The sequence below is a fragment of the Hyposmocoma kahamanoa genome, unplaced genomic scaffold (assembly GCF_003589595.1).
Source record: "Hyposmocoma kahamanoa isolate Upper Pololo Valley unplaced genomic scaffold, ASM358959v1 62, whole genome shotgun sequence".
Lineage (NCBI taxonomy): Eukaryota > Metazoa > Arthropoda > Insecta > Lepidoptera > Cosmopterigidae > Hyposmocoma > Hyposmocoma kahamanoa.
This window is the reverse complement of record NW_020653850.1, coordinates 4,725,989-4,745,460: the sequence shown is the minus strand read 5'-3', so window position 1 is coordinate 4,745,460 and position 19,472 is coordinate 4,725,989. Positions and strand designations below refer to the sequence as shown.

Sequence of the window (19,472 nt, the reverse complement as noted above, 5' to 3'; positions counted from 1 at the left end):
GACTACCTCCATGAGCTAAACGGGTTACTACCACGGATTTTTGTCATCCAAGTACGCAGAAGTTGTATAATAACCTTTAGTATAAAGTTTTTGTTTCACTATAGTTTTAAACCTCGTGAAAGGCAAATTTTGTATATCAACCGGAATCTTATTATAGAAGCGTATACATTGCCCCTTAAATGATTGTTTGACTTTGTGAAGACGACTATCAAGGATTATAAACCTTCGTCGACATGCAGGTATCGTCGTGATGTCTTTGGTTGATTTTACCTTAACTTACCTTTACTTTACTTACTTACCTTTACCGTCAAATGGCTTTGGTTGATTCCGCATAACGGTGAAACTGTTGAAAAAATTACTTTGAAAAAAATATAGAGGATATACACTGATTACCATATGGTGTGAAAACACGATTTCTAAAAATTTTCATGGTACAAAAAAACATAAACGAACTCGTAATTTTACAAGAAAATTGCTGTATTCAAATTTTTTTTATATCAACTGAACTAAATAGAACACGTGTATACGATATACATTTTTCAAAGTGTTTTAATTTCGTTTGTAAAAAATTAAATTATAAAATAAAGCCATTGTCCTTGCCGTTGGACCCGCGCAATAGAATCGATTCAATACGGGGAAAAATCAAGCTGAGGTATAGACTCTTGTCAAATGTACGCAATTTAATAATAAAATCATGGGTATGCTGCCGACGTTATTTGAAATAAATAAATAAAATTAAAAAAAAATATCTTCATGTTTCTTGCGGTAACTTCATACTTATCCACGTAGGAAAAACTAAAAATAATGACAGATACTTACATTTTTTTTTTAAATGTCACATACGCTCTTTCAATTTAATTATTTTTTTTTATAAAAAGAAACGTATGATCAGTGACAATGAATATTATGTACAGTATACATCACGTTTTTCATTAAACACAACATGTAGTACCAGCAATTAATTCTTAAAATGTGCTGTAAGAATAACATACACAAAGTGTTTATGTTCAAAGGATATGACAGAGTGATTATGATTTTCAAATCTTTTCGTTTCTCACTGTAAACAATCCAAATTCAAATACTAAAAAAGTTGCTAGCACGTACATATCGAATTAAAAACCTTCTCTCTTTTTTTGTATAACAAAATACAGACCTATCAATTGGAAATCAACCTCTAGTCTACCAGCAAGCGCTGGTAGACTAGAGGTTGATTTCCATGGTGCGTATGTGCCCAAATCATACAGGAATACGTACTACTAGTGTTATACTAATTATGTTAACGCTTCGCCTTCGCGTTTTAAAATGCATGTAATGCCATCTATTGGTACAAATGTGTAGTTGTGGCGTTATTGAATTACCTGTATAGTAAACGTTGATTTCATACAATTCCCCAAAATAAAGCGAATCAAATAAGGTCTAGTTGTGTACTAGACTTAGAAACAAAATAGATATAATTGTAATGCTATCAAGTTTATTGAATATCACGAAGTTTTACTACCATAATGACTCTACTAGTACCATCGAACACAAAGAAGAATGAATTCTATCTTGCTGTAACTTCTAACTAGCAGTATTTACTCTATGTCTTCTATATCTCTATATTATGTCCATCTGTATATAAATATAAGTTTGATGACGTCCGTGGTCAAGTGGCTTGCACACCGATTTCCATGATATCGCCGTCTCTGAGGTCCCGGGTATGATCCCCGATTATATTGTCTCGGGTCTGGGTATTTGTGGTACCGTTATTGTGTCCGATTTCCGTAATACAAGTACTTTAGCTACTTACTTTGGGTTCAGAGCAACGTATGCGATGTTGTCTAATATTTAAAAACTAACTTTAACTGCCTCCGTGGCCGAACGGTTATTAATATTCGTATGGCCTACATATCTCGTGAGTTTGGGTGTAATGTGTGTCCATGGCACTTGCAATACAGGATTTCCCTAGTGCGGGGCTATGTTGAGTGTGTGCGTTATTATTATTATTATTAAAAAAACATTTAAAAAGAATTAAAAGTTATAATATGTGTTTTTTATCAAGTGACAGGACGAACAAGTGGTAAGCTATACGCCTGTCCACCCTGAGACATAAGTTCACAAGTCCCATGTGCCTGTAATTTCACCAGCACCCTTATCCTCCAAAAACCGGAGCGCAGTAATGCTAGCATTAATGCTTGGTGGCAGAAATAGGTAAGGTAGCAGTAGTTTCCTGGACGAACTCTTTCACAAGTTCTACCGCTACTAAAACTCCGAAAATGTCCAGTTCAAAATGTTATACAAAATCTGTAGATTAAAACGGTAATATAAATATATATATGACAACTGAATAAAGAATAAAGGAGCAATCAATCTCCGATGTCACCATAAAGGTCCCCGCTGAGTAATGTTTGATAAGTTAGAAATTTGAAAGAGAAAAATAAAAAACTAATAAAAATTTCCTTCTGAATTTTTATTTTCCTTTAAAGAATCCAGTCGTGTCCCATCGAGGAGCCAAAATGTCCAACAAAAAACCTTTTTGAAACGCTTAATACTTTTTGATTGGTACGAAATCCTTCATGGAAATTTAATTTGCGCTTAGAAATTTTTCTTGCAGCCCCACAATTTTTACGAGGCCCGGAGTTAAAGTTACAAATCATTCTTTCAATTGAAATGTTCCTGTCGGTCATTTATTAAGAACAATAGACGCATGCAGTTTTTTTTATGAGTATCAAGTGACAGGATGAATAAGTCATGCATCTGGTGGTAAGCAACGTGTTTATCTACAACACTTGCAGAGCTTTAAATTGTAAAAATCTGAAAAGCACTGCAACTACGCCTGTCACCTTAAGATATAAAATTGACTTTAGTCTCATGTACTTATAGTTTCACCAGCGCATTTACCGTTCAAAAATTGAATGCAATAATGCATACATTACCGCTTGGCGGCAGAAATAATTATGGCAGTATTTACCTGGACAAACTCTTTCACAAGGAGCTCTACTGCTTCTACAACTTCTTTAATTGCCTGTGAAGGTCAAAATACATAACACACATAGCAGATAGATGTTAAACAACTAGCATGCACATACACTGCTCTCTCTCACTCGCACACACACACACACAAACACACATACACACGCACATTCCCATACATTATCTAATTTTTTTTTATATTTTATAATATTAAGTGACGGGACGAACAAGTCGTGCGCCTGATGGTAAGCTACACGCCTGTCCATAACAGTTGTAGTGTCGCTCAGAGCTTTAAATCGCAGAGATCTGAGGGGCACCGTCACTGCACCCTGAGACATAAGTTGACAAGTCCCATGTGCCTGTAATTTCACCAGCACCCTTACCCTTCAAAATCGGGACGCAGTAATGCTAACATTACTGTTTGGCGTCAGAAATAGGTAGGGTGGCAGTAGTTCCCTGGACGACCTCTTTCACAAGGATCTCTACTGCTGAATATTACCACGATATTAACTTATTCTTTGTGAAATTTGGAATAATTTCACAAAGTTTCACTAGTTTGTCATAACTTTAATACTATTGGTATTTATAATTATAAATAAACTTATACAAAAAAAAACGCAACGTGTCGCGTTCCGTATATAGACCTCCTTATTTCAATAGTTTGAATGCTAACAATCGATTTCAGGGAATCGATAATGGCTTGGCACTCAAGAATGAAATTTCATTCCCGCTGTTCTTCGTTTAATTAACTTGTTTGTTAGAGACCGTATTTCCAGAATTTCGCTGTATTATGTATATACCTCTCATTAGTTCGGTAGGTTTAGTATAGACATAAGGACATAGCAAGTAAATCACGTAGTTACATATTACAACCAAGTGATGGGAAGAACAAGTCGTGCGCCTGGTGGTAAGCGACACGTCCGTCCATAAAAGCTGCAGTGACACTCAGAGCGCTGCTACTGTGCCCGCCACCCTGAAACACTGGTTTATAAGTCCCATATGTCTGCAATTTCACTAACACCCTTATCCTGCAAAACCAGATCACATTTAATACTCTGTGACAGAAATAGTTGGCAGGAAAAAGGTGGCAGTACTTCCCTGGACGAACTGCCACCTTTTTCCGGAGTTTCTACTGCTACTAAACTCAATAGTAGAAAGGTATTACAAAATACAGAAATAGTAATGGTAATAATAATAAAGGTAATACAAAATATACAAAGATAGAACACTTGGAAAAAAATCCTGTTCTTATCTCAAAGATCCCGTTACTGTCCACTCTTCTACACTCTGCCGTCCCCTTCACTCCTTTGATACTCTCTTACTAAACATGCCACACCTCTAATTTTTATCCCAACTCTTTTACCGTGTGTGCAATCAAACTGTGGAAATTTCTCCCTGAATCGATTCAACGTTCCCCTTCGCTTGATTCCTTCAAACAACGTGTCAAGGATCACTTTCACAACTCCTGAATTTCGTCTTTTCTCCATTATCCTTTCATTTATTTGCTATACTTACTTATACTTAATTTTTATAATTAATATAAAATTAATATTTATGCATTGCTATGTATTTATAATATTTGTATGGATATTTTATCTTTTCATTAATGTTTAATTTACCGCGTTCGTGCATTTCGTTTTTCTTAAAGGCTGACTAGTTGAGAATGCTTGTAGCATTAAGACCGCGTTTTGTACGTATTGTGGTCAATACAGTTTAATAAATTGTAATCTCGGTACCAGTACAAAAAAAAACGACCTCAAAAGTCATTCATCCCCTAGTTTACCACCTTTAGAGGTGGAATATTTTCTTTTTATTTAAATGGGACCAATACCGAGGCACCTTCTTTCTAACGAAAAAATAATCATCAAAATCGGTTCACAAATGCCGTTAGTTATCGCGTAACGTACATACAAAAAAAACGCACAGTCGTATTGAGAACCTCCTCCTTTTTTAGAAGTTGGTTAATAAATAAGTAAAATCTGTTGACTCGGTCAGTTGCTCAGCTGGTACGAACGGTAGCCTCGGCATGGCAACAGACGCTGGTTCAAGTCCAGTCCGATTGAAGGAATTTTTCTTTGTATGTTTCAATCTTTGTTTCAATAATAATATTCGTTATTAAATCTTGTATGAATTAAAAGCTAATCCTCTTCATCATCATCAACAAATATTGTAGTCCACTGCTGAACATAGGCCTCTCTAACCCTCATAATTTGATTTAAATAGTTATAGTGTCAAGTTAACGTTTATGTGAAACTTCTATTGTCTGTTGACACCGCGCAGTTGAATATTAAATTATCACATTGAGGTGAAGGTTAAATATTGAATCTGTTGTTAGAATTTACGTCGATGTTTAAAATAACCTTTGAAGGGATTTAAAAAGTTAAAATCTATAGTAAATTACGCACAATGTATATTATAAATAAAACGGACTTTTAAAATTAGCAGAGCCATATAAGTACGGATACGCACGCACGAGAGCACGCAAGCAAAAACGCACAAACCCATACCAGCACACGTACCCAGTGATGTATTTTTTATGTTATTGTATATTAAGACGTATTTATGCTTACAATATTGTATTATATATAAAGTTAAATCGAAATGCGTTAGAAATTTGTTATTCACGTTTTAAACCAAGTACAGATACCATCTCGCACAGGGTGTACATTAATAATCTACCACAATCTATTATTCACTTTATTCTAACTGCCTCCGTGGTCGAACGGTTACTATGCCGAACTGCCACGCAGAGGTCTCTGGTTCGATTCCTGGGCCGCAATATGGGGAGATTGAGCCATTTTCGTGTCATAAATCCATAACTTCAAAGTTTTGAAAGATAATTAGATGATTTTTTTTTGGATATTCTTGAATATATGTGCTTTTAATTAATAATTATTCTGTGGGTGTTAACACATTTTTAATAACGTAACTTTTTTAACCTTTTTTAAACTTAACATTTTTAAGAATGAAAAAGAAATCAAAAGCAATTACAAAGGCCATATTACAAAATTGAAGACTGTGTCTTAGATAAAGATGTGTGGAAAGACGATATGGGTCTAGATTCTGCACAGATTCACGGTGTATATGCCATCCAAACACGCACTATTTTTGCTTAAGAATTGTTCTTTTTTTTCTACCAGATTAGGTAAACCGTTAACGAAATTGAGAAATTAGATTTTTTTTTAATATTTGCGACAATTTTTGCGTCTGGTGTAGGAAAATTCACTCACTGCAGAAAGATGATTAGGTAATACACTTTCAGTAATCACAATAACAAATGAAAAAGTGTAATTTTTACTATGCTAACGTGATATTTATACATAATATTGATGTAAAGCGTGCGTGTGAAACGGTTTGATGAAAACTGTCTACCATTATGCGGTTTTCGATAATTTTATCATAGTAAATTGTATATGTGAACGAAAATACGGTGAGAAATCCTACATATGTTGCCTAAATAATAACCACGTTGTATAAAATATGATATAAAAGCCATATCAACTAACAAAAATGACTTCGTTAGCGTAGTCAGAACAAAATTCCAAATTTCATGTTTTAATACATTATATTTATTATTATACATAATAATATGTTACGCAAGGAAACCGCAAGGTTTTTTTTATTCTAATAAAAATTTGTTAGTTTGCCTATGAAACAACACTATTTATAGAGCACCGGCAAATTTCGGCAACAGTCAAAACTCTAATTGAATATTAAAGATAAGCAATATAACGAGATGTACATAGCTGATGTGTATATTTACGAAAGCAGATTACATACATGTGCTTCAAAAAAAAAAGTACATATTTTCAGCTTTCTAATATGGTATAACAATTGTATTATTACTATTGCTATTCAATATGAAATTATATCACTATAATTTCATATTGAACAAATCACAAATTTTAAATTATTTTAAACATTTTTTTCCGCATATTTGGCTGCTCTATGCCATGATATAGTAACAGACAGAAGTTTAAATGATGTATATTTGTATAGATTAATCTCTTAGCTTTAATTTGAGATATAATATGTACATGTAGCTCCGCATACTTTTGGGAAAACCATTTATGGTAATGGCTCTCTTATGCGGTTCCTCATAGTGGGCCGGGAGAAATATTTGTATGGCCTACATTTATTTCTCTCGAGAGTTTGAGTGTAATTTGTGGTTGTCTATGTGTGTGTCCATGGCACCCGCGATTCAGGGTTTCCCTAGTGCGGAGTTATGTTGAGTATGTGCGATGGTATTATTATTATTATTCTTTCTTGAACTCTTTAAGTGTATAAGTGTAAGTTGTATTTTGCACGGTATGAGAATTATTTTAAAAAATGTGTCTAGAGACTGTAGTCTCAGTACAGAGTACTAAAAAACCGATATCAAAAGTCATTTATCCCCTAGTTTGCTACCATTAATAGTTAAATATTTTCATAAAATTTAAATGGGCCCACTTCTGAGGTATCCTCTTTTCAACAAAAAATAATCATCCAAATCGGTTCACGAGTTAGTCATCGCGTAACATACATACAAAAAAACGTGCAGTCGAATTGAGAACCTCCTGCTTTCTTGAAGTCGGTTAAAAAAAAACTTTGTTTATGATATCAATTAACGGTGCCCCGGTGTATCAAGTGAAAAGCCCCTTTACTCTTCAAAACCGGAACGTAGTAATGCTCGTACATTGCTCGCATTTCTGCTCTGCGCCGAAAACAGGTACGTTAATTTGCTGGCCGAACTATGATGTATTTTACAAGGAGCTCTACTGCTACGAAACGTTTCTCATAAACGTACGTAAGTACTCAGAAACGTGTCAAAAGATCTCATTTACGTTGGCAGTATTTTTAATACAATCTTTTTTTAATTTGCTCTTCCAGCAACTACGTTACTTTACGAAAGGACTCACAATTATTGCAGTTAATTTATGTATAGAGAAAATTCAATTATCTTTACGAATAGGAAATGAAACTATTTTTCCGGATTTAAATCGCGTATATTTGTTTTTTCAAACCAACCAATATTTCGGGCTCTTTACAGGTCTCATGGTCACGGTTGACTGAGGTGGTACAGTCATCAACCAGTTAATGTCTAATATGCAAATAATGCAAACCCTATTTTTTCACTATAGTTACAAAAGTTATTAATTATATACCTTATTTTTAATTTTACAAATAAACATTCCAATTTACGCTACATCATTTTACAAATCATTTTATTGAAATTTTTGTAAAGTTAAATTTATTATTAATTAATAATGGAAATTAGAATAAATTGAAACATATTAATTAATACGGCATTCTTTTGTCTGCAGGATTTTTCATCAGAGGAAATACTGGATCCTAATAACTGGTGGTACGGAGAAACCACCTTTCCTGTTGAAATTAGGATGTTTTGTAATTTCAATGGCCTCTCGCAGCATCCTAGGTAGATAACGGACTTCTTTTGCGAGGACCTGGGGTTTGTCAAACTTCATTGAATGTGTAGGTTTATCCATGACATGCTCGCAGACTGCAGACTTGTTAACACGATAGTATTTGACATCAGCTATATGTTCTTTACACCTGTAATGACATGTAAAGGGCCTGAAACGTTAGTTTGTTTGAAATAACAAATATACGCGATTTACCGGAAAAATAGTTTCATTTCCTATGTGTAACAATCGTGAAAACCTAGGAACTCGATTTATCTTTACGAACTTTAAATATAATCGAAGTTCGCCTTTATAATTAAAAATATAGGTTACCTACATCTAGTCCCACGGCTTTTATAATTAGGGGTTTTAAATTGAATAAAACATACTCCCTACACAACGTGACGACCTCGGTGGCCTTACAGTATGGGCGCCAGGATAAGGAGGTTCCGGGTTTGATTCCCGGTAGGACCAAATTGGGAAATGCACTTTTCTAAATTGGTTCTGGACTGGGTGGGCGTTCTGGGAAGTACCCTAGAGTTAATTCCGTTGCTCTAGTACTCATAGTGCTGGGAATTATATAGATACACACATTAACTGTACAATGTTATTTTTAAACAACCCAAAATCTCTAATTAAAAAACAATAAATTCTAATTATAAAATATCAAACACGGCATTCTGTTACTGTACGATTTTTCGATGTTCACTTTTTATTTATTCTATTTTCAGGTAAATTGTTGGGCATATGTATAATAACGCACGAATAACCTGATCTCATATGAGACTCGTTATTCTATGAGTGCCAGAGCATCACTGTTAGCACTGGACCACTATCCAAAAAACGTTCGTTTTCGAAATTTGGTCCAATCGGACATGGATTTGCTCTCAGTGCAAACTAGATGTTTTTATGATGAGTGTAAACAATTTCATTAGAATTTCTTATATCATAGAACAATGGTTGCAGGTTATCATTAGAAAACAACTTTTGAATATTGCCGAAAGTTACGATTGAAAAAAAGAATCCTGTAGAAACCTGCAATTCATAAAAAGAAGAAATACTAATGACATCAGTTTATACGCATCCACTGCTGGATGCATGGAACTTGTCAACTTATATCCCAGGGTGACGGGCGCAGTGGCAGTGCACCTTAGATCTTTGCGTTTTAAGCCTCTAGGTGTCACTGCAATTGTTATGGATAGGCCTGTCGCTTACCACCAGGTGCACGACTTGTTCATTCCGTCATTTGGATTTATCTTAAAAAAATAAAAAGGTCTTCCCTGAGAACGCCAAAAGTAGAAATTATTTAAATGAAAAATAGATAATTACTTACTTCAGTAATAGTTATATCATCTTTTTAACAAACTTCACACACCAAGTGTGTCTGATTTATAATTAAAATTGATAACTCAGTCGACTACAAGAAAAACTTTTTTAATTAAGACACTCTCGCTGTTATCCGACGAAATGCTTTTGTTATATTTCTTGTCACGTTTTTGACTGTATCCATCCAATTGATATTTAGAGTATATTTTATATTACAGCGTATTTTTATCGGAAATACGACAAAAGTATGCTATTTAACGAGACGACCAATCGGAAATTCCAATTCATTAAAGAGAATAAAATTTTGCCCATTCGTGGCTAAAAAATGGAAATCGATCGTAAAGTGGACCTTACCGTAAGCAATCTAATAATCAAATCCAAAAGCAAACCTGAAAAAGTTGCCCACGAAAATTGGTAATGCGCTATCAAAATCATACCCTACCCAATCTTCTTAAACCGGGCACTATCATCGTATAATATAAAGTATTGGAATACACCCCTACCGTTATAGAAATCTACCCTGAAGCCTCAGTCTCGTCTCGACTGTCGTAAAGAGTGGACGTGTTTGAGGCCCTCATTTCAGCTGCAATACAAACTTGCGCTTGTGGATTGAAAGATATATTAGTGAGTTAGTGTGACTTTTTGTGCTGTTCCGGGAATATTTTGTTTCAGACTCTGTAAGTATACAAGTGCTTTGTAATTTATGTTATGAATTAAATTAAGGTTGGTCATTTATTTAGTTAAGGGTTTGATATGGATAATGGATTTTCGCGGTTTACTAAAAAAGTACATGAGTTCCGAACGCACCTTTATGGAAATGAATTTACTTTTAGGACTTATTAATTTACTTAACTGATTTATTTGTGTTTTAAATTATTGTAGGTTCTTCTGTAATTTGACAGAAGCAAGATTTCTGATTATTATATTAATAAATTCAACAAAATTATAACTTTCCAGTGATAGTGTTCAAATTTCTTGTAGCAGTAGGGTGCCTTGTGAAAGAGTTCATCCAGGGTACAGCTGCCAAGCAGTCATATTAGCGTTACTGTGTTCCGGTTTTGAAAGATAAGGGTCTTGGTGAAATTACAGGCTTATAGGACTTGTCAACTTATGTCTCAGGGTGACGGGCGCTGTGGCAGTGTCTGGCAAGTCCTGCGCCTTGTGGTACGCGACACGCCTGTCCATACAATCTGTGGGGTAAAGCCACTATGCCCACTACCAAGTAGACAAATCCCATGCGCCTGTAATTATAATAATAACCAGCACCCTTACCGTTAAAAACCGGAACGTTTTAATGCTCACATTATTACTTGGCGGCCGAAATAGAAATAATACAATAAGATGGCAGTTCTTTCCTGAACGGGGTCTTCGACAAGGAGCTGCCTAATCAAATAGCTAGTAAAGTTTAAGGCATATTTCAAATGCTTGAACGCAACTGCCCTGTTTTCAAGTAGGTAAAATTTGATAATTTACAACCTGTATTAACAATTCACTAACAAAAGAGCAATTAATTTACAATTCCGTTCTCTTTGAATGATTTATGAATCCATATTCCATAATAACAATAATCGAAACACGCATAGGTGATTATTTCCTCAGCTTTTATCAAAATTACAACGTCAAAACTGAATGTCTATGGAAAAAGCTTATTATACAGGGTCATTACTTACAACGCGTCAACTAGATTATATGCAGAGTAAGGTAGAGTTTTTTTTGAAGTTGAAACGTTATTAATTCTTCATCACCCAGTTTTTGCTGAGACCCCGCATATTTATACTGCGCGATGCTTTATTTAAGAGGGCTGTAGAATTTTTGTGATTTGAGCAAGTTCCAAGTATTTTGGTCATTTTGATACACTGATCATGACATTTTAATACTTTCGGCATATGGATCGGAGAGAACCTACATATATTGAGCCCCGTTCAATACGTGATAGGATCAATTTGGGAGTCGTATATTTCTAAATTAGATTTGGCTTTGTGTTCTGGTTCTGCATAAATTTGAATTGTCATTAGAATTGTATACTTAAGAATACGGCCAGTATCTACAAGCACAATGTATATAGAGTTTACCATCGTAATTTTAGAAGCAATAGAGCTCCTTGTGAAAGAATTAATCCGGGGACTGCCATCTTACCTATTTCTACCGCCAAGCAGTAATGTGAGCAATACTGTATTCCGATTTAGGGTGCTGGTGAAATTACAGGAACGTGGAACTTGCCAACTCATGTCTAAAGGTGACGGACGCAGTAGCAGTGTCCTTCAGACCTTTGCGATTTGCACTAAGCCCTAAGCCACTTAGTACCATAAAAAAATCATAACACGCTTTAAACTTTCTCGTTGCATTATACTAACATTTCATAACGGAAGTGAACGCGATTAAACAATTTAATAAATATTTGCATACCTCGAAAAACATTCAAACAATTTCAATCGGGAGGTTAGTTTCAAATTATGTGCAGCAAGGGATCAGATTTTCGGATAAACTCAACATCAATTCTCGTGGGAAATGAAACTAATTTTCCGGATTTAAATCGCATATATTTCATCACGGTTGAGTCAACCGTGACCATGGGACCTGTAAAGAGCCCGAAAAGTCGGTTTGTTTGGAAAAACAAGTATACGCGATTTAAATCCGGTAAAATAGTTTAATTTCCTTTGTGTAATAATCGCGACAACCTAAGACTCGGTATCGTGACCGACTGATTACTAGAAAACGCTTTTGGTGCAGAATAGTGACACGGCTAGTATTGTGTGTGTCGGTATTTTGAAAAATTTGACGAGAGTGGATGAAGATTCCATCGCCGAGACGGAGACATAACGTCGCATCTTCAGTTCGTGATGACGGCCTGTACAACCCTAGCCGAAACGTCACAACAACATGTAGGTTTCAGGCAACAAATCACAAACTTAAATGCGCATAACTTCCTTATATAAATACGACCTTAAAAATTCAAGTAGCTGTAAAGATCCTTGTGAAAGAGTCAGTCCAGGGAAGTACTGCCACCTTACCTATTTCTGCCACCAAGCAGTAACGTTAGCATTACTGCGTTCCGGTTTTGAAGGGTAAGGGTGCTAGTGAAATTATAGGTACACGGGACTTGTCAACTTATGTCTCAGGGTGAAAGGCGCAGTGGTAGTGCCTCTCAGATATTTGCGATATAAGACTCTGAGTGGCGCTGCAACTGTTATAGCCTGGCGTGTAGCTAACCATAACAACTTGTTTGTCCCGTCACTTGATGTTATAAAAAAAAATCGTGGAATTACATATTTAGCAAAGTTTTATTGAAATAGATTACCGGAAAGTGCACGAAACCGGATTCATCACCTAGTTTGCCGTCCTCAGAGGTGGAATATTTTCTTTAAATTTAAATGGGACCAATACTGAAGTACCCTCCTTGCAATAAAAAAAGATTTATTAAAATGGGTTCGGAAATGCCGGAGCTATCGCGTAACATACTTACAAAAAAGGGGTCGAATTGTGAACCTCCTTTCTTAAGTCGGTTAAAAATAGGTGCTAGGTAGAACCTCTTGTAGAACCCAATATATCATACCACCCCTAACTTAAGTGATTTTTGCTGAACCTTAAAAATACCATAGAATTATTATTGTTAACATTGACCTAAATTACATTATTATCTGTACTTTTGTTTTTAGTTTAACTCTTTAAAGCAACTTGGAGAAAGGATCTTACCGTAAAATGAAATATCAGAATACGGATAATACGGGGTACCCCAAAGAACAAAGGGGTACACCGTTTCGCTATATGTGGGTATCTCAATAAATAACAGGCTGTACAGTGTGGTTTCTAAGTACTTCTTCTACATAGAAAAATATCAACACCATACTAACAAAATTTACATTAAACATTTTATAACGAGTCAATATAAGCACTAAGGTAAGAAAATTGGTGACATTTTTGTGTGCGGCATTGTTTAAGTACTGTCAACCCGTTCAGGGTTAAATTGTTTAATCGCATTTATTCCCGTTTTGAAATGCAAATCAAAGTATCCGTTGATAAACGGGTGCTACCACAATTTGAGAGACTTCATGAATTTTCCTATGAAAAAACTAGTGAGCTCTTCATCACTAACCCGCTTATACGTCCCACTGTTAGACATGGGTGTTTCTCAGGCGAGGGTTTAGGCCATAGTCCGCCACGTTGTCCCAATGCGGGTTTTTAATATAACGCACTGTCTTTATACTAATAATTCCTATGTAAGAAATAACTGTTTTCTCAAAATGCATCTGCAAAAGCCGCCTTTTCTATTATATACCTACATATTTCTTGAAGCAACTGGCAGACCTGATTGATATATTTTATAAATAGTTCCTACACTTTAGAAACTTGCAGGCGTGGACACAACAACTCATGGAAATTTCGTTATGTGGTAACGCACACAGTCACAACCTCGCACTAGGGAAACTCTGTGTCGCGGGCGGCATGGACACACACATACAACTCTACAAATTACACCCAAACTCTCGAGCAGAATAAATATAGGCCATACAAATATTTCTCCCGACCCGGAAATCGAAACCTGGACCTCTGCGTGGCCGACCAGCATGATAACCGTTCGGCCACGGAGGCAGTTATAGGGTTGGGGACTTCACACGTCGTAAACCTTCGACGTGCAGGTTTCGTCACGATGTTTTCCTCGGTAAATTTCAAACAAAATTTCGCACGTGAATTCCGATGGACTCAGAGATGCGAGCCCAAATTTGAAACCAAGACCTTTATTTGAAAGACGGTAGGTCAAACCATACGGCTATCACAGCTACTCGTCAACTCTGTTTTTTGATAATTATTAGAGAGTATTAATTATTTAGTACATTCCAACAGGGTATATTTGTACTTAATAATTACCTGTGCAATGTCTGTACTAACATTGTTTGCAATAAGTAAAATAATTACGATACATTATTCTGCAGTATCTGGATCTCCTTTAAGGAGAAAGTTCAAATTTATTGTTTATCACACTGGCTTTAGTGTAGTTTGAGGAATTCACACATCTTCCAAGATTAATTAAAACCTGTGGAACGTACAGGTTTTCATTCTTTTTTATTCTTCAGCGTAAAAGTTAGTATTACAATCTACTCGACTCAAAAAGGTGAAGTAGTGACATAATTGATTATTCTAGGAGATAAGTGTTTTTCAACTTACACGTTTTGCACAGATCTCATAAAAAGAAAGGTTTTAGAACTTAATCTGCCAGGTTGGTCCCATGTGGGTCTTGGACTTCATACTATGTGGAGATTCTCGATGTGTGTGGGCTTCATGACGATGTTATTCTTCACTATTAGCGAGAGTTCAAATATTCACAAATTTATTTAAGAAGCTTAACTCATGAGTACTAGTCGCCATTGGGACTCGAACCATAGACTCCATAGTCGAGGTATAGAGCCATCTCTATATCGCTAATAATAATAACAGAATTTCTCTCACTCTCATTATAGGTATTGGTCATACAAAAGCAATATACAGAAGTAAATTACACGTCACTAAACAAATGAAAATTAAAACACCTATAAAATATAAACGGCACCTAAACGTTCTTTCGAAAATTGTAGCTATTTAAAAAGTTTTTAAAAACACTCTGTATAGGAAATATCGTGACAAAAGTCTATAGAAATTCAGTAATAAACCGATAGCATCTCAAAATGACCTGTTAATTGGGTATATTTGGAGAAGCCAGTTTATATTATTTCAACATGGAATAGTAGAAAGCTAATTTAGATTTATATTTTCTGTTTGTTTGTTTGATGGGTTTGTGCGTCACTATAGTAAGTATTTTTTAATTTATATGCTTTAAATGACTACTTAATGTTAAAACGTACAGTATTTCTAGAACTTTAATAATAATGGACTGTATTTTTAACGTTCGTCCCTTCACTTGACATTATAAAAAAGCCCATGAATTTTCAATTCGTTGATTGTTTAGTGCGTTATTCTATTTTTTAAGGCTTCGAAAATAGGAGGAGGTTATACGTTCGGCTGTATATATATGTTTTATGTATATTTTCCGATTTGTCCGTCAATTGTGGACCGATTTTGAAAATTGTTTTTTTAGGAAATGAAACTATTTTTCCGGATTTAAATCGCATGTATTTGTTTTTTCAAACAAACCGACGTTTCGGGCCCTTTAAAGGTCCCATGGTCAAGGTTGACTGAGGTGTCATGGATAAACCTACACATTCAATGAAGCTTGACAAATCCCAGGTCCTTGCAAAATAAGTCCGTTATCTACCTATGAAGCTGCGAGAGGCCATTGAAATAAAAAAAAACATGATAATTTCAACAGGGAGGATTGTTTGTCTGTACCACCAGTTTGGGGTCCTGTATTTCCTCTGATGAAAAATACCAAACAGACATAAAACTACAGTACTAATTAATATGTTTTAATTTATTCTAATTTCTATTATTAATTAATAATATTTTTAATTTATTAAAAATTCATTCAAGAAAATAATTTGTAAAACATAATGTAGTGTATATTGAAATGTTTCTTTGTAAAATTAAAAATAAGGTATTTAATTAATAACTTTTTTAACTAAAGTAAAAAAATAGGTTGGTTTGCATTAATATTAGATATAACTGGTTGATGACTGTACCACCTCAGTCAAAAGGTCCCGAAACGTTGGTTTGTTTGAAAAAACAAATATACGCGATTTAATTCCGGAAAAATAGTTTCATTTCCTATGTGTAACAATCGCGAAAACAAGAATTCTTTTTTGTTTGAAAGGGTGCACTCTCATGGCGGTCCCAATGTCACCAAGTCAGAATCTGACGAAGGGATCCATGAAAATCGAGAAAAATCCTCAAATTTCAAAGGCATATCAGTGTACATACCGATTTCTCCATCAATTGTGGACCGATTTTGAAAATTCTTGTTTTGTTTGAGAGCATACTCTCGACGTGGTCCCTGATACCAACGATGTTGTTCCGGGTTCCGGCTATCACAAATTTAAAAAAAAAAAAATTTTTCGTAAATAAAAGTCGACTTTTCACTTAACACAATATATGTAATCAACAAATCACCGTCAACATGACAAACAGAAAAAAAGTATAAAATGTACAAAGGAGTCCGTGACAGTCCCATTGTCACCAAGAAGTCAGAATCTAACAAGGGGATCCCATGGAAATCGAAAAAAGCTGATAAGCAAACTTATGAGGTTGTTTTTTTCGGAACAACAACAACAACTCAATAAACAATTATTTACAGTGAACATGTTCAGGTGAAGCTAACTAGCGCCAATTACAGCAAAGTTGTCCACATTCTCATTTTCGTAAAAATTAATTATCGCATAAATTAATACATCAAAGCACATACAATAGCGTTCATTAAAATAATAATGATAACAAATAAACAAAAAAATCTGTAATTGCTATTCCGAAATATTTGCCTTGAAATTGATGCCATAATTAGAATAAATGGAACAGAAAATAGCGACGTATAAATATATTTTATTTTTTGTGATAAACATGTCGGAATTTGAAGAGCAAGAACGGTTTGACCTGGATGTGAAACGTGACTTTTTCAAGGCTAAAACTTCCACAACGGGTAGTACTGCCACCTTATCTATTTCTGCCGCCAAGCAGTTCAGGTGCTGGTTAAATCACAGGCACATCACATGGGACTTGTCAACTTGTGTCATTTCTCAGGGTGACAGGTACAGTGGCAGTGCACCTCAGATCTTTGCGACTTAAAGCTCTGAGTGGCACTGCAACTGTTATGGATAAGCGTGTAGCTTACCATCAGGTGTATGACTTGTAAGTCTCGTCACTTAATATTATAAAAATAATCTCAGTACAGAGTTACTAAGCAAAGTACGTGGAATTACGTATAATTACCAAGTTTTATTTAAATCGGTTACCGGAAAGTGCGCAAACCCGGATTCATCTCCTAGTTCGGCACTATATGGAATTTGACACGGGAGATAATAAAAAGCGGTTCTCACTACTCAAAGTATGTTGAGAGAGAAAAACGTCTTGAATTGGAGAATAGCAAACCAACCATTAAAATAATTGCTCCTTGTAATGAAATTTAGGCGCTATTTATAATAATGAATCTTCATGCGTGAACAGCCACCCTTAGAGATGGATGATTTTATTCAAAATTAAATGGGACCACTATGGAGGTACCCCTCTTTCCAACAAAAAAAAGAATCATGAAAATCGGTTCCTAACTCCGGTGAGTTATCGCGTAACATACACATCGAATTTAAAACCTCCTCCTTTTTTTGAAATCGGTTAAAAAATTAAAAGGGGAACATACGCAGCTCTTAACTTGATATAGTAACGGGACGAACAAGACGTGCGCTTGGTGTTAACCGACACGTCTGTCCTCTGCATAGCAGTTTTTTTGTTAAAGCCTAAACTGTACTGTACTGCTGAATAAAGGCCTCCCTCCCCTCTCTCACACCTTTCTGTTTTGTTTCACTACGATCCAGTCCATTAGGTGCGCGTCTAGCTCGTCTCTCTCGATCGACGCTTTGGCCTTTTGGCCATAGCAGTCCCACTCAGAATTTTAAGTCACAACGATTTGAGAGGGAACCGGATCGTAGTAATGATCAAATTACCACCCGACTGCAAATAGGTTAATGCTACCCTGGACGAACTCTTTCATAAGAAACTCTGCTGCTATTACTACAGTCAATGCCACCGTCTTAACCAACTGAGCTAAGTTAGTTAAAAGCGGTGGCCCCGGGATGGCAACAGGTACTGTTTCGAGCCCAAACAGATCGAAGGATTTTTTCGTTGTGTCTTTCAATCTTTATATTGTAACACGCTTTTTTGGTAAATCTCGTCAATTCAAAACAAAAAGAATATTTCTCTTTTCTCCTTAGTATTTTTCACCATTCATGTACAAAATGTCACTTTGACATCATAGTTTAGAAATAATTAGTAAATTATTTAAAACCGTATGGTGTTAGTGTAATTATATATTTAAACCATTCACATGTTTATTACTTGTTGGTGAAAGATTTTTCTATAAAATCAATACCGTGGTACAATACCTTTTTACTTTGAGATATTTTTCAAAACACCAACAATGACTAATTTTTTTGTAATGGTAACGTAGATTACTGAGGCTGCGGCCCATAGATTCGATTTTACTTTTGTAGACGACTTTCTGTAAATTATAAGCTTTTCTTTATCATTTCCACCTCAAACGCCGCCAATTAGTTTGCCAAGTACTTTCTATAAAGTACATGTACGTAAACCTGGAACCGCCCTGTATTCTAGCAGGTTTAGGTGATAAGACTTGGTAGCTTCATCAGGTTGAATCGGTAGATTGTCTGTAACGTTGTTCGTTGGGAACACAGTAATAAAATACAATAGAAAGATTTTTTCTCAGTGTTCAATCTTTGCATTAATAATTATAACAAACTAGTGGAGTAATTTCACAAAAAATAATTGAATATGATTATGGCGAAACATCGTACTTATAGCACAAGTTTTCTTTTTTAACCGACTCAAAAAAATCGAGGACTTTTTCAATTCTAATTAGGTTGGTGTTTTTTGTATGTGTGTTACGCGATGACTCCTTCATTTGTAAACCGACTTGGATGATTATTTTTTTGGTCGAATGAGGGTACCACAGTAGTGGTCCTATTTAAATTTGAAGAAAATGTTCCACTTCTAAGGGTGCCAAATTAGGAGATGAAACCATTTTTGCGCACTTTTCTGTAACCGATTTCAATAAAACTTGGCAAATAGATGCAATTCTCGAACTTTTGAGGTCGATTTTTTTAATACTCAGTATTGAGATTATCTAAGTGCCAGCTTTCA

General features: G+C 35.3%; 1 protein-coding gene across 1 annotated transcript in view; it reads left to right on the top strand.

Moving 5' to 3' along the window:
• The first annotated feature begins 10,247 nt into the window (after positions 1–10,247).
• The window catches only part of LOC113229519, a 151,710-nt gene continuing 142,485 nt past the window's right edge, over positions 10,248–19,472 (top strand). The window contains exon 1 of the mRNA XM_026463143.1: positions 10,248–10,357. The gene's annotated coding sequence lies outside the window, so the exon portion shown is untranslated. The remainder of the gene's footprint in view (positions 10,358–19,472) is intronic.